Here is a 16,140-nt window from a genome sequence, read left to right on the forward strand (position 1 = left end):
TTTCCGGGGTCGGCCTCCTACTTGCCCCTGAGGCTTGTGGCCTTGGAGGAGGAGTTGGAGTGAGCCATGGGTGCTGCTGCATGTTGGAGGAGGGTTGGAAGGGGCGACCCATGATGGTGGCCTGACTGCTGGGCGCCTGTGGGGTTCCCTCAGGGGATGATTCAAAGGTCATATCTTGGCCCATCATTATTTCCTGCCCAATCAGAATATTGTCATCTTCCTCCCCCTCATCCTCCTCCCACTCAACATCCAAATTAGGGGAGTTGTGGGCACTCCCCTCCCATGGCGAATCCTGCCCTTCTTGGGACTCTGCATGAGCCTGTCTTGGGGGTGGTGCAGCAGCCTGACCTGATGGGCCAGCAACCTCCTGACCTGATGGGCCAGCCACCTCCTGGGCTGATGGGGCTGCCACCTCCTGGGCTGATGGGGCTGCCACCTCCTGGGCTGATGGGGCTGCCACCTCCTGGGCTGATGGGGCTGCCACCTCCTGGGCTGATGGGGCTGCCACCTCCTGGGCTGATGGGGCTGCAACCTCCTGGCCATCTGGGGAGGACACAAAACAATCACAGGTTGTTGGATCCACACACTTGGCACATCTTCCCTTCCCCCACCCACACATGCTAATCACCAGATAGAAATTGTAAAAAATTACCTGTCCTCATAAGAGGATCATTGTCAAAGCCAGGCAGGCCCACCACCTGCTGTGGGTGGAAACACTGGGCCACTGCCCATTCCTCCTCACTCATCCTGACTGGGCAGGGTCCCCCTCCTCCAGTGCCCCTGGTATGGGCATGCAGCGTTGCCAGCTTGTTCCGGGACACGCTCCTCAAGTCATACATTTTTTTTTGAACTCCTGGTCTCCCCCCCCCCCGCCGCATTGATCCGATCGGTGATCTTTTGAAGGATCTCCTTCCTCCTGGCCGGGGTGGTGTTGTGGCTCTCAGGGCCATGGAGAAATCGCCCAAATTTAATGACGCCCTGAGCAAGTATATGCTTCTCTGCCAGGGTAAAATTAAGCTTCCTGCGCTTGGGAGCCATGACAGACAACACCCAGCAACAGGGAACTCACCCAAAAAACAAACAACAATACACACACACACAACAAAGAAAATACAAACAAGCAAAAATAAAAAATATACAGACAGCTACTATTAATTCAAAAACAAACAGGCAAAAAAGGAAATCAAAAAATATAAACACACCAAAAAAAAAACACTTATCAAAAACAAACAGGCAAACAATCAAAACAAAGAACAAATTAGCAAAAACAAACACCAACTATACCCTCCAACTCCACAAACACTTTTCTCACAAACAAATCTTACCAACAAACACTGACAAACGTTCAAAGCAGAAGCAACTTGCTTTAGGAAGGGAACACAGGGAAATACTTTTGCAATTGAAGTCTGTTTGACTGGGGCTATTTAGACACAGGGCGATCTTCAAACTAAGTACGCTTGGCCTTTTACCTATCTCACTGATTGCGCTGACCAAAGTTCTGCACATGTGCAGTGAGATCCAGATTCGTGCGCGCATGCGCAGTACGGCCGGCACTTCATTTGCATGGGGTCACGGCTCATTACAATGAAGCACGCCCACTTCATTCCCACTTGCCATAACCACGCCTTACGCATTGAAACTTAAGTTAAGGATGGCGCAATTTGTGCGCAAATGCACTGAGAATACGGTACTTACGACACCAACTTAGGGCGCCGTAACTTAAATGACATAAGTTAGATAATCCTAAATTTACACATGTTTTTGAGAATTTGGCCCATCGTGTGTAACCCCCTGAACTCTAAACTGTATGTAATGCAGTCCTGGTATTTAATGCCCCTTTAAGACCCTTCTACTGTTTTTGAAATCTGAACAGGGTCGTGGTTGAGTTCCTGCACCTATTTTCTGAGAAAAAAAGCTCTGAGTAGCAGAATGTTCAAACCATGGGTCCCATTTTTTATTATATATATGGATCGAATTTTTAAGTTTTTTTTATCTTAACACATTTTTTTCCATCCGATTTTCGTATCGTGTGTTAGGGGTTTTAGACTGAACGTTGGAGCAAGTGCATGTGGACAAGAAGTGGTTAAAGAGGCTGGAGGAGATCAACAACCCTGAAAGGCGGAATACATGGGTAAAAACAGCATTTTATCAAACAAATGGCAAGTGTTTATGATGCACAGTGCTCTTTATAAAACTAGATTTAGGGGGTTAGTTAGGGTTTTGACCTTTTTGCAGTACCTCCTAAGAAAACATTTGGAAGAAGGGTAAAGTAATTACAAGATACTTTCTACACAAATGTATTCAAGTTAGGGACTGGAGGAGATGACACTCTTTGAGCTCTAGAGAGGTTAACCAAATCAAAAGGTTAACTGGGTCTTAGATCTTGCTGGAAACCAAGTGATGAGCTAGCAAAAACTTCTAGGATAAAAAATGTAATCAGCAATTGATGTTGAACTGATTTCCTGTGGTTTGATACAATAAACAATTACATCCATCTAGCTTCACTGAAGGATTTGTATCTAGTGTTTGGCACACTGCCCATATTTGCAAATGTGAATAGTCTATTTCTAAACAATGCAATTTGCATTTGTACCTGTGGTAGTGGAGATGGCAGGATGAGGATAAATGTACTGTATATATCTGGTGTCCAACATAAAACTAACATTTAGTGATACCTCCAAAGGAGTCACTGGATAGGATGGGTCCTCTGTTCTTGACCTCAGTCTCAAGAACCCCAGCCCTTCTTACACACTAGGTTAAGTCTACAAACACACAATATCACATAAATTCACTAAAAGTAATACTTAGTTAAAGCTGGCTGCTGCGTCGTTAACAACCAATGACTCATCAGCTGTCAGTGGACTTCCCCACTGACAGCTGAAATCTAAACAAAAGAATGCCGGCAAATTAAAAATGCAGAAAATAAACCATGTGCGCCCCCCCCCACCCCCAATCCATACCAGGCCTTTTGGGTCTAGTATGGATTGTATGGAGAACCCCACACCAAGGTAAAAAAAACAGCATGGGATTTCCACAAAATCCATACTAGACCCTTATCCAAGCATGCAGCCCAGCAGGCCAGTAAAGGGGGGAAGAGCAAGTGCCCCCCCCCCGAACCATAGCAAGCCATAGGCCCCCAAAAGCACCTTTTCCCCATTAATGGGGTTAAGGGCCCTTTTCCCACAACCCTGGCCAGTGCTTGTGGGGGTCTGCAGGCAGGGGGCTTATCAGAATTTGGAAGACTCCTTTAACAAGGGGCCCCCAGATGCCACCCTCCCCATGTGAATAGGTGGGGGGTAGTACCCCTACTCATTCATCAAAAAAAATGTAAAAAGTAAATAAAACCACATTTTTAACAAATCTTTTTTTTTAAATAAAAAAAATAAAATGTCCCTTGGTGTAGATCCATCGTCAATCACAAAGCCTGGTGAACTTCTGCTAGCTATGTTGGGGCTCTTTAAAACTGTTGCCACGCAGAATTGTGAAGAGGACTCAGGTGGGAGCATTCAACAGCAGTCTAGGGTAAAGTTAGGTACAGTAGACGTGTAGACTACTGCACGGGATGGCGACGGGAGGGACCTCTCCCGCCGCCTATAAGAACGATCAAGCGGCGGAACTGCCGCTATGATTGTTCTTACGGTGTGCAGGATCACCACCGGAAAAAAATTATATCTGAATGATGCCTCTAGGTGCAGGCATCATTCAGATATCCCCGCACAAAGTACAGGACGTCATATAACGTCCACCCGGGATAAGAGATCCCCTTTTTGGACGTCATATGACGGCGTGCGGTTTTGAAGTGGTTAAATGGTGTTCCGTGGCTTTTGAATTTGCTGCAAGCAGCCCAAATTGTTTGCTTTTCAGCGAACAGGCGAACACCCGACGTTCGAGTCAGACTTATGCTCAACTCGAACATCAGGCTCATCCCTAGTTTAAAGTGGTTGTAAGGCAGGCATCCCAATACTTTTGCCAATATAGTATATATACTGTATATTCTTTTTATACTAAGTCCAATGTTTGGACTTGGTACCTGCCGAAGGGTAATTCCAGCAGCCAATTAAAAGAAATTGGGATATTAAAGTTCCCCCCCCAGCACAAAAACACACACTGCACACACACACTGTACACACGCACACACACACTGTACACACACTGTACACATACTGCAGCTGCTGACTTTTAATCTTAGGACACTTACCTGTCCTGGAATCCGGCGATGTTGGTACTCCAGCCAATGTTTCCATCGGCTCTCGGGTGCTGCCACTGTCATTGCCTATAAGGGCCAATTCACACCACATGCAGTCCAGTGCATTTTTTTTCTGCATGGAGGTTATATGGTTTTTAATGGCATAGTTCACACCAGTGCCTGCAGTTCCAGTGTGTTCCAGTTCCAGAAAAAAAAGTAGAACATGCTGCATTTTTCCTGCAGTGGACTGTACTGTAACACTGTAAAGCACATCAAAAACGCACTGAAACGCACCTGAACGCACCTGAACACACATGTCCTTATTTAAGGTTAAGAAAAAAGAGGTGGGAAAATGCACTGGAATGAATAAAAAACACGCACGCAGAAAAGCATCTGGAAGGCATGCGGACTGCGGTTCTATGGTGTGAACTGGCCCTAAGGGAAACTGGCCTTGCAGCTTACCAGCCAGTTCCCTACTGCGCATGCCCGAAGTGTTCTGCACTTTCTGAATGGCCCAGCAGCGGGGGGAGGAGGAGGACGAACTTCTGGCTGATCTCCCCGCTGCGAATAATAGGAACCTGCTCCCCTCCCCCGAAAGGTGCCAAATTTGACAATGGAGGGGGGAAGAGGCAGATAAGTGGAGTTTCCACTTTTGGGTGGAACTCCGCTTTAAGTGTCATATCCCTGCCCAAGCTGCACTGCTGCCGTGTGTCAATACTGGGCTGGGCTGGAAGATAAATATGTAAGTGATGAGAGCTGCATTCTTGTGTGTGTGTGTGTATATATATATATATATATATATATATATATATATATATATATACACAATTACACACATAGTATATTTATCACACACACATATCTAGCAGAATGAAAGTACAGTATATATCCCTAGAATGCATCTCCCATCACTTACATGTATAAATATTGTCCCCATTTCTTTTTTCTTGTTCCTTTTATTGGGATGGGGGGTGATTTCTGTGCCAACAATCTCCTAATATGTAAATCCTGCTCTGGGGGAAAATTCATTAAACAGGATGATAGAGACTGCAATGCACTCAGCATCAATACAGCAAGTCTGTGGGAGGAAGTGGGAACCAGAGGAGTGAACTTTCACCTCTCACTTCCTGTTCTGGCCTAGTCTGTGGAAGTCTGGAACCATGCTGGATAGAACTCTCTGTATCAGGTAAGTGTCTTTTATCAAATAACATTAGAATTGTGAAAGTTTGGTGTATGAGTTTAGTTTTATTTGTCTATTCCCTGCTAAATAGTTCTCATTCTGTATCTTCCCAGTTAGTACACAGTGCTAAAAGGAAGTAATAGAGCTCCTATTCCACAACATGTCACCATGCTGCACAGTGGAGAGCTGACAGCCTTAGGCCTGGGGAGCAAGTCCAGTCAAGGTGCCCATGGATCAGGTAAAACAGTCTAAGGTTTTACATTATCACAAAGGTGGGGGAGGGGCAGGGAGGACAATGTGGCCCTCCATGCCCCTGGGGGATTGTACCACCATGGCCTCCAGTAACTAAAGTGCAAACAAGTCCCTGTATGAATCCCTCAGAGCTGAGGACCTGACTCCCCCCCCCCTCACAACTAGTGGAGGACTACAAGTCCAAGCATTAATGCCTGAGATCTAAAGATGTGACCCCCCCAATTAATGATGGAGTACAAGTCCCAGCATGAACCCCTGAGATCTAAGGATGTGACCCCTTTAGATCTCATGGATTAATGCTGTGACCTGTAGTTCTTCACTAGTTGGGAGGGGGTTTGTGACACATCCTGAACACTGAGGGGTTCATGCAGGGCTGGTGCAAGGATTTTTGACACCCTAGGCGAAGCCTCATTTTGCCCCCCCCCCACACACCAGTTCCCCCTCTGTACCCCCCCCCACACACACACACCAGTTCCCTCTCTGTACCCCCGCACATCTGCCCCCCCCCCACACACACACCAGTTCCCTCTCTGTACCCCCGCACATCTGCCCCCCCCACACACACACACACCAGTTCCATCTCTGTACCCCCACACATCTGCCCCCCCCCACACACACACACCAGTTCCCTCTCTGTACCCCTGCACATCTGCCCCCCCCACACACACACACACCAGTTCCCTCTCTGTACCCCCGCACATCTGCCCCTCCCCCCACACACCAGGCCCCCCTCTGTACCCCCCCCCCACACACACACACACACCAGTTCCCTCTCTGTACCCCCGAACATCTGCCCCCCCACACACCAGTTTCCCCCCACACACACCAGTTCCCCCTCTGTACCCCCCCCCCCACACACACACACACACACACCAGTTCCCTCTCTGTACTCCCGCACATCTGCCCCCCACACACACACCAGTTCCCTCTCTGTACCCCCCCCACAAACAGACCAGTTCCCCCTCTGTACCCCCGCACATCTGCCCCCCTCTGTACCCCCCCACACACACCAGTTCCCTCTCTGTACCCCCGAACATCTGCCCCCCCCCACACACCAGTTCCCCCTCTGTACCCCCCCCCCACACACACACACACACACACACCAGTTCCCTCTCTGTACCCCCGCACATCTGCCCCCCACACACACACGTTCCTTCTCTGTACCCCCCCCCCCACACACACCAGTTCCCTCTCTGTACCCCCACACATCTGTCCCCCCCATACACACACCAGTTCCCCCTCTGTACCCCCGCACATCTGCCCCCCTCTGTACCCCCCCCACACACCAGTTCCCCCTCTGTACCCCCGCACATCTGCCCCCCTCTGTACCCCCCCCACACACCAGTTCCCTCTCTGTACCCCCGCACATCTGCCTCCCTCTGTACCCCCCACACACCAGTTCCCTCTCTGTACCCCCGAACATCTGCCCCCCCACACACCAGTTCCCCCACACACACACCAGTACCCTCTCTGTACCCCCGCACATCTGCCCGCCCCACACACACCAGTTCCCCCTCTGTACCCCCGCACATCTGCCCGCCCCACACACACACCAGTTCCCCCTCTGTACCCCCCCCCACACACACACACACACACACACACACACACACACGTTCCCTCTCTGTACCCCCACACATCTGTCCCCCCCACACACACACCAGTTCCCTCTCTGTACCCCCACACATCTTCCCCCCCATACACACACCAGTTCCCTCTCTGTACCCCCACACACACACCAGTCCCCTCTCTGTACCCCCGCACATCTGCCCCCCCCCCACACACACGCACCAGTCCCCTCTCTGTACCCACGCACATCTGCCCCCCCCCATACACACACCAGTTGCCTCTCTGTACCCCCGCACATCTGCCCCCACCCCTACACACACCAGTTCCCCCTCTGTACCCCACCCCCCCACCACCAGTTCCCCTCTGTACCACCCCCCCCTGTACACAAGGCACTAAAAACTTGACAGCACAGTCAGTTTTTTTTATTATTTCATGTGACAGGGTGCAGGATTGCAACACAGAGCGTGCTGCCTGTGCTTCCACTATGTACCTCAGTACCTGAGCCAGCGGCGGTGAAGGCTTTACTCAAGGAGAGCTGCGCTGCTGCCTGTCCTCTCCTATCCTGTCTGCCTGTCCTCTGTTCCTCTCAACAGTTCCCCGAGCGACCAGGAGAAAGGGGGAATCGGATATCACAGCAAGCCCAGGCCGGACTTACATGCAGGGCTTCCATCTCACCCCCCGGCCGGTTCCATCGATCATGCAGCACTTCCGGCTGGCTGCTCCTTGTAGTCCCAGCTCTCTCCCCTCATCTTCTCACTGCCGCTGCTAATGTCTTCAATGGCGCAACCGCCCCCTAGCCTGGCAGCTGGCGCCATAAAGCATGTTTTAAAAAAAAATGCCGATCCTGGCAGGGATTTGGGGAGCGATACCCATTCGCCCACAATGCACGGGCTGCCACATTTGTATTGTTACCCCGTACAGGAGATCAGGGTCAAGTAACCTGTGGCCGACCATCAGTGCCGGCCCAAGACATTGTGCTGCCTGGGACCCCCACATTCATTATTTTATATCATGATAACTAAAGAGGACCTGTCATGGCTCTATACATGTATAAAGGAGTATAAAGAGGACCTGTCATGGCTCTATACATGTATATAGGGTATAAAGAGTACTTGACATGGCTCTATACATGTATAAAGGAGTATAACGAGGGCCTGTCATGGCTCTATAGATGTATAAAGAGAACCTGTCATGGCTCTATACATGTATAAAGAGGACATGTCATGGCTCTATACATAGTATATAGAGGACCTGTCATGGCTCTATAAATGTATAAAGAGGACCTGTCATGGCTCTATAAATGTATATAGGAGTATAAAGAGGACCTGTCATGGCTCTATACATGTATAAAGAAGTATAACGAGGGCCTGGCATGGCTCTATAGATGTATAAAGAGGGCCTGTCATGGCTCTGTACATGCATATAGGTGTATAAAAGGACCTGCCATTGCTCTATACATGTATCCAGGAGTATAAAGGGATCTGTGAATTGCCGGCAGCCACAATGTCTTTTGCGCAAACTAATCAATGTACGCTAATTGTGGGTTTTTTTTGGTACCAAAAATATGTAGAATACATATCGGCCTAAACTGAAGAAAATGGTTTATTTTTCTAAATTTTGGGGATATTTATTATAGCAAAAAGTTAAAAAATATATATATTTATAGCACAAAAAATATCAAATATCACCAAAAGAAAGCTCTATTTGTGGGGAAAAAAAAGGACATCAATTTTATTTGGGTAGCGGAGCTGGCGGAACGGGCTGGTGGGCATCAGTATGCTGCCCCCTAAAAGTGCTGCCTGGTACCCATGGTACCACCTGGTCCCATCATAGGGCCGGCCCTGCCGACCGTGTTGCTGCTTCCAGGAAAGGGTCCCCACCTTGCACAGCTGCAAAGTCTTCCCAGCATCGAAAAGGGAAATAATTCTTCCCTCTCAGACTCCCTCCAACTCGTCCAACTCGTCCTTACCACTTCTTGATCCCCTCTCAATATTATTTTTTTTGTGATTCTGACAGATGGGCCGCCAGCCGCTGTTAAAGCACCTGACAAAGACTGACAACTGGTGAATGGAAAACCGGAATAAGCACTTGGAAGAAGAAAACCAACAACTGAGACAACTAATTGTTACAGGCAAGTCAATATACCTACCTCTCAGCTAGGTAGTTACCTTTCTGAAAGCCAGGCAGGTGGACAATAGACAAATTTGACCAATCATTTTCCCTTTCATAATACAGTGTTTTAAGGCAGAGTTGGGCAACCTTAGAGAGGTGGAGATCTACCTGAACAACATGGGAGAAGTCAAAGATCACTGGGCACAGTGTCCTCCAATGTTGCCTCCTCACACCTGATTTAAACATATAATTGCCATACTACCGCGCTGCAATCACGTGCCTTTCACTGCAATTACTGGTGTAAACATTTTGCCTCCTCACCACCTTGCATAATTTTTCAGAGGAGCATTGCATACCGCACTTGTGAATGAGCCCTTTAAGGTTCATTCACATGTGAATTTGGGGGTGTTACCCTCGTTAGCTGCTAAGGGGGAGGGGGGCAGGGTGCCATGGGAGGTGGATGCTTGAGAGTTACTATTAGCTCTCAAGCAACCAGAAACAACAGTACCAATGGGGATCGTTGGGTAACTGGGAGTTTACCGTACTACATTCATTATAATATGAGTGAGTGCACTGAGGTAACTACATACTATATGCACAAGTAATATTTTCTGTTTTGTGGAACATCCTTACTTTTACCTTGGGTGAAACCCTCCTGGAATATTTTTGATCTGGTGGGGGGGTCGGCAGCAGACTGGAGGAAACCCTCTAATCATTTAAAAGTACATTTTTCCACAAGTAATCAATTTCTAACAAATGAAATGTATGGATATAGTAAGAAATAGGCCATTATGTTACTTAAAATGTTTTTATGCATTTCCATAGATTTTCCTGGCGTAATGGATACTTCGAAAACCACAAGAGCGCAGCTAATAGCACTGAAGGTGGCAGTTCATACTGTGTGGGACAGAAGGTGATGCACACGATACGCCGATCTGAAGAGTTGAGCTCATCTGCTTGTCAAGTGTCGTACTCAAGGCCTAAACAGGTAGGTTTTCTTTTGGTACCGAAACATTCAACGTTAAAACATCGTTTTATTTTTTAAATATCAAACCTGTCCTATTTACCTGCCCTGTGTAAGGATTTTTGCACAGAGCAGCTTGGATCCTTCTCTTCTCAGGTCCCATGCCGGTGCTCCTGAACCACAGCTCTGTGTGTCCGATCACACACTGAGCCTTGCCCTGGCCCCATCTCCTAATTGGCTCACTGGCTGTGTTTGACAGCACCGGGAGCCAATAGCTCCCACCACTACAGAAAGCCAATCGGCAGTGCAAGTCCCTGGAGAGACAAGGCTCTTGTGGACATTGCTGGATCGAGAGGGGGCTCATGTAAGTATAGGGGGGCTGCTGCACACAGAAGTTTTTTTTTTTTTTTTACCTTCATGCACTGGCACATGCAACCACTTCAATAAAAAGTAACTTTTAAGGCGGTGCCTCCAAGCGGCTGACAGATGGAGAGAAGCGGGTACAGTTAGACCCTATGAAAACATCAGCTTTGACATGTAGACTGTAAGCCAATTTGACTGTTGTGTCAAAATGAGATATCTTGCTCAGTCTGGTAGTAGTCTGAACTAAAAAGGCAAGTTGTAGGCAAGATGTTGATTTTTATACTGATTTTTGAAAAGTCTACAATATTTTGATGTTTTTATACATGCTTAATTTTGTTAGTTTTATTTACTCAGCTGCATCTGTTAGACTCCTTTCACACTGAGGCAGTTTTCAGGCGTTTTAGCGCTAGAAATAGCCTCTAAAAAGCTCATAAAACTGCATCCCTTTCAGTGCAATGAGTAATTTCACACTGGGGCAGTGCGCTTGCGCAACATTAGAAAAAGTCATGCAAGCAGCATCTGGGGCGGGTTGGGAGCGCTATAAATAGCGCTCCTAAAACGCACCTGTCTATTGAAATTAATGGGCAGCGCTTCCAAAGCACCTTAAAAGCGCATTAAAAACTGGACTTTTTGCCTTTAAAAAAAAAAAAAAAAACGCCTAAAAAGTGCTACAAAAACACTGCAAAAACCGCCGGAGTTTTAGCAGCGCTGCAGTGTGAAAGGGGTCTTATATGGCTTTTGATTCACAGGGAAAATTTAATAAGTCTAATATTTTCCATTTACTTTTTAAAGCTGCTACTTTGACAAAGTTTCCTGGGACTTCATAAGGTGCGATCAGTGACGCTGTTGCGAGAAAAATTGCGGCATTGAAATATCACTTGAAGGGAAACATCAGGAACCTCATCAGAATACCACAAATAAACTTTTATGTCATTAATGTCATTTACCACAGTTAACACCACTTTCTATTCCCTGTGTTGAAGTTTTTGTATATTTGCATGATAATAAAGTTGTGTGTATTGTACTGTGTACTGTGTTATTGTTTTTTTTCCAAATGTTTGCTGGTTTTATAGGCCTACAATATATAAAATACAATATATAAATACACAGCATTTCAAAATGTAATAGGAATGTATTTTTTTTTTAATTTTGCATTCAGAAGTACATTTACATTTATATTTAAAATATATTTTAAAAAACATTCTTAATATATTTTCCCAAATATATTGCCATATATTTGAAATGCTACAATTTTGGCCAGATTCAATATATTTCAAAAATATATTTCAATATATTTGTACATATATTTCGGAATGCATTGTGAAATATGTTGCAAATATATTCATGAATATATGTTAAATGTACTTCTGAATGCATTTAGTAATATATTTTTGCAGCCATAAATATATTGCAAAGTGCATTTTGGAATGCATTGTGAATATATTCATGAATATATGTGAAATGTACTTCTGAATGCATTTAGCAATATATTTCTGAATATATTAACAATACATTCCAAAATGCAAATTGCAATATATTTATGGTTGCATAAATATATTGCTAAATGCATTCAGAAGTACATTTAACATATATTTATGAATATATTTGCAACATATTTCACGATGCATTCCACAATATATTCACAAATATATTGGAATATATTTTTGAAATATATTGAATCTGGCCAAAATTGTAGCATTTCAAATATATGGCAATATATTTGAGAAAAATATATTAAGAATGTTTTTTTAAAATATATTTAAAATATATTTTTCTTCCACATGGGAAGGCAGAAGTTTTTTTTATGTTTTATCTTAATGCATTCTATGCGTTAGAATAAGAAAACCTTCTGTGTGCAGCAGCCCCCCTAATACTTACCTGAGCCCCATCTTGATGTTGCACGAGTGCCTCGGCCATTCGGGCCTCTACCCCCTGATTGGGACACAGCAGCAGCACCACTGGCTCCCACTGCTGTCAATCAAAGTCAGTTAGCCAATGAGAAGAGAGATGGGGCAGGCTCTATGTCTAAATGGACACAAAGAACTGCTTGCTGTGGGGGGCACTCAGCAAGAGTGAGGGGCCAGCCCCCCAGCCACGCCCCCCTACAGTAAGAAACACACATTAGGGAACACTTTAACCCTTTTGCGCCCCCTACAGGTTAACCCCTTCACTGCCAGTGTCACAGTAATCAGTGCATTTTTATAGCACTGTTTGCGGTAAAAATTACAATGGTCCCAAAATAGTGTCAAAAGTGTCCGATGTGTCTGTCATAATGTTGCAGTCACGCTAAAAATCGCTGATCGCCGCCATTACTAGTAAAAAATTAATTATTAATAAAAATGCCATAAAACGATTCCCTATTTTGTAGACGCTATAACTTTTGCACAAACCAATCAATAAACGCTTATTGCAATTTTTTTTAACAAAAATATGTAGAAGAATATGTATCGGCCTAAACTGAGGAAAAAAAATGTTTTTTTTTTATATATTTTTGGGGGATATTTATTTAAAATTTAATTTTTTTAATTTTTTTTTTCAAAATTGTTGCTCTATTTTTGTTTATAGCGTAAAAAATAAAAACCGCAGAGGTGATCAAATACCACCAAAAGAAAGCTCTATTTGTGGGAAAAAAAGGACGTCAATTTTGTTTGGGAGCCACGTCAGTTAAAGCGACGCAGTTCCGCATCGCAAAAAGGGGCCTGGACCTTTAGCTGCATAATGGTCCGGGGCTTAAGTGGTTAAGGCTGCAATCACACCTAAGCCTTTTAAGCTCATAAAACCCTTCTAAAACGGCATAAAAAAACACCTGAAAAAGGCCTAACAAGTAAAATCCTATTCATTTCAATGGCACCTGTTCACATATGAGCGTTTTGTCACCTGAAGCAAAACGCCTGAAAAACGCCTTAGGCCCATTTCACACTTGTGCGACTTGTAGTGCTACTTGGGACTGCAAAGTCGTACCCCATGATTTCCAATGAGCACCATTCATATCTGTCCGACTTCGAGTTGCATCGACTTCAAAGTAGTCCCTGTACTACTTTGGCCCGACTTTGATGTGAGCTACACAGGCATTCCCTGAAATAGCAGCACATTTTTTTTCAAAATTGCGTGATTTTAAAGTTGCAGTAGTGTGAAAGGGGCCTTAAGCTCAAAATATAACATGGGCTTCTTTGAGGCAGATTACAGGGTTTTTTCTGCTTTTTACATTGGTGACCTGTACAAAATTGCATCAACACGAAGCAAATCGCGGTAAAAACACTGTAAAATGCGGTAAAAACACAGTAAGGCCCCTTTCACACTTGTACGACTTGTCCTATGACTTGGGACTGCAAAGTCGCATGATAAGTTGTTCCCCATGATTTCTAATGACAACCATTCATATTAGTATGACTTCAAGCCGTGCATACTTTAAAGTAGTCCCTGCACTACTTTGGTCCAACTGCAAAATTTAGGTTCATAGACCTCAAGTCTCCCTGAAATCACGGCAACATTGCGTGGAGTCGCGGTAGTGTAACGTGCAACTTTGAGGCTGCATTCACACCTAGGCTCTGTTCACACCTAGGCATTTTTTTACAGGTCAAACGGTCACCAATGTAAAAAGTTGGAAAACGCCTGTAATCTGCCAAAAAAAAGCTCATGTACTTTTTTGAGCTTCAAGCGTTTTGCTTCAGATGACAAAACGCTCAGATGTGAAAAGGGTCATTAAAATGAATGGGATTTGTCTTGTTGGGCGTTTTTAGAACTGAGGCTTACAGCAGAAAAACACCCAAAAACACCTAGGTGTGTACAGATCATAAAGCCTCGTACGATCGTACTTCCATCTGACTTTTCCGTAGATTTCTGTCTGAAGGGCATTGTCTGTGGTAAGCATACACAAGGTAGAGCATTTTTAGCCAACAAACACGAACATAGCGACATTTCAGCATACTTACGACACTTCAAAAGAGGAAGTTCAATTCTCATGCGTCACCCTTTGGGCTCCTTCTGCTAATCTCGAGTAAGTAGAAGTTTGGTCAGTGTTGATTCACGTTTTTCAGTTTCGTGCTTTTCTAGGGAGGATAGAACAATGGCGGGACTGTAACGGTGCCAACAGAAAATGAAAAAAAGATATAACAATGGCATAGATTTTAATAATTTATTAAAAGAAGAACAGTAGAACATCAAGCTATACAGCACACTATGGACCCAAAAGGGCCCAGCGGGTACACAGATAACCTGATTAATAACACACTATCATAAAAATTCCTGTGACAGAGAGCAAGTACTGTAACGGGGATCACAACCAGGTTGATAAAACCCAATATATTTCGCCCGGTTGGGCTTCTTCGACTCTAATGATAGGATACAAAAAAATACACAAGTTTACAAACATTCTTATATATACAGAAATATTATTGTCATTCTGCCAGTGCACACCACATAATGCCAACCTGCTGATCCGGGGTGGAGAAAAAGAAGAGGGGGCGATAAAACACCCTGGTCACGTCTCAGGCCAGATGGATAGGACCGGGTGACAAAAGTAGACAGCCAACCGGGGGAATTTGAGCAGGGATGGTGGCAACCCAGCTTTGGACACTGCCGTAGATGGAGGTCACAAGGTCCCCGACCACAGTAGGGGGGGGGGGGTTTGTGGCACACAGGGGAGACAAGCACCAGCTATAAAGAAGGGATATTGAGTACCATCAGTATATATTTCTTAAGATGCATATGAATAAAATAAAAAATAAATAAAAATTAATAGAAAAGAGAGTTGACTCACAGTAGTCAGGTAAGCATACAAAACATCTGTGGAAATATCCACCTCTGACTGACGCAGCCAGTTCACGGGAACCTACAAAAAGCCAGTCCAGACACATAGGGCCTGATTTACTATGCTCTGTGCGCTGCGCTGGTTCATGCCTTAATTAGTGCGCCGGGTGGAGGCTTAATTAGGCGCATGAACCAGCGTAGCAGCCGGCGCATTGAAAGTAATATGTAAAGCCGCGCCGAACTCCCTATAGAAGTCTATGGGAGAAATCAAAAGTGTTCATTTTAAAGGCTAATCTGCTAGTTTTGTCCTAAAAAGTGTTTGGGGACCTCAGTCCTGCCCCAGGGGACATGTATCAATGTTTTTTTTTATTTTTTAAAACGGCCGTTTTTTCGGGAGCAGTGAAATTAATAATTCTTAAAGTGAAACAATAAAAGTGAAATATTCCTTTAAATTTCGTACCTAGGGGGGGTGTAATGTCAGCATGTGAAATAGCGCATTTTTCCCACACTTAGAACTGCCCCTGCACAAAATGACATTCAGAAGGAAAAAAGTCATTTAAAAATTCACACGCGGCTATAATGAATTGTCGGCTCTGACAATTCTAAAGGGATTCATTCATAAAACAAACAAAAAAATGTGTAGGGGTTCCCCCAAATTAAATTACCAGGCCCTTCAGGTCTGGAATGGATATTAAGGGGAACCCCGCCGTAAAAACCAAAAAAAAAAGACGTGCGGTTCCCGGCAAATATCCATTCCAGGCCCTTCAG

At 45.0% G+C, this 16,140-nt stretch overlaps 1 long non-coding RNA gene across 1 annotated transcript; it reads left to right on the forward strand.

The window, feature by feature from the left end:
- Positions 1-5,338: 5,338 nt before the first annotated feature.
- LOC120916066 lies at positions 5,339-11,652 on the forward strand. The gene is made up of 3 exons (XR_005743944.1): positions 5,339-5,372; positions 10,122-10,284; positions 11,416-11,652. It is a non-coding gene; the product is annotated as an uncharacterized LOC120916066 (long non-coding RNA).
- Positions 11,653-16,140: the final 4,488 nt, after the last annotated feature.

Source organism: Rana temporaria, chromosome 10, assembly GCF_905171775.1.
Source record: "Rana temporaria chromosome 10, aRanTem1.1, whole genome shotgun sequence".
NCBI classification, from domain to species: domain Eukaryota; kingdom Metazoa; phylum Chordata; class Amphibia; order Anura; family Ranidae; genus Rana; species Rana temporaria.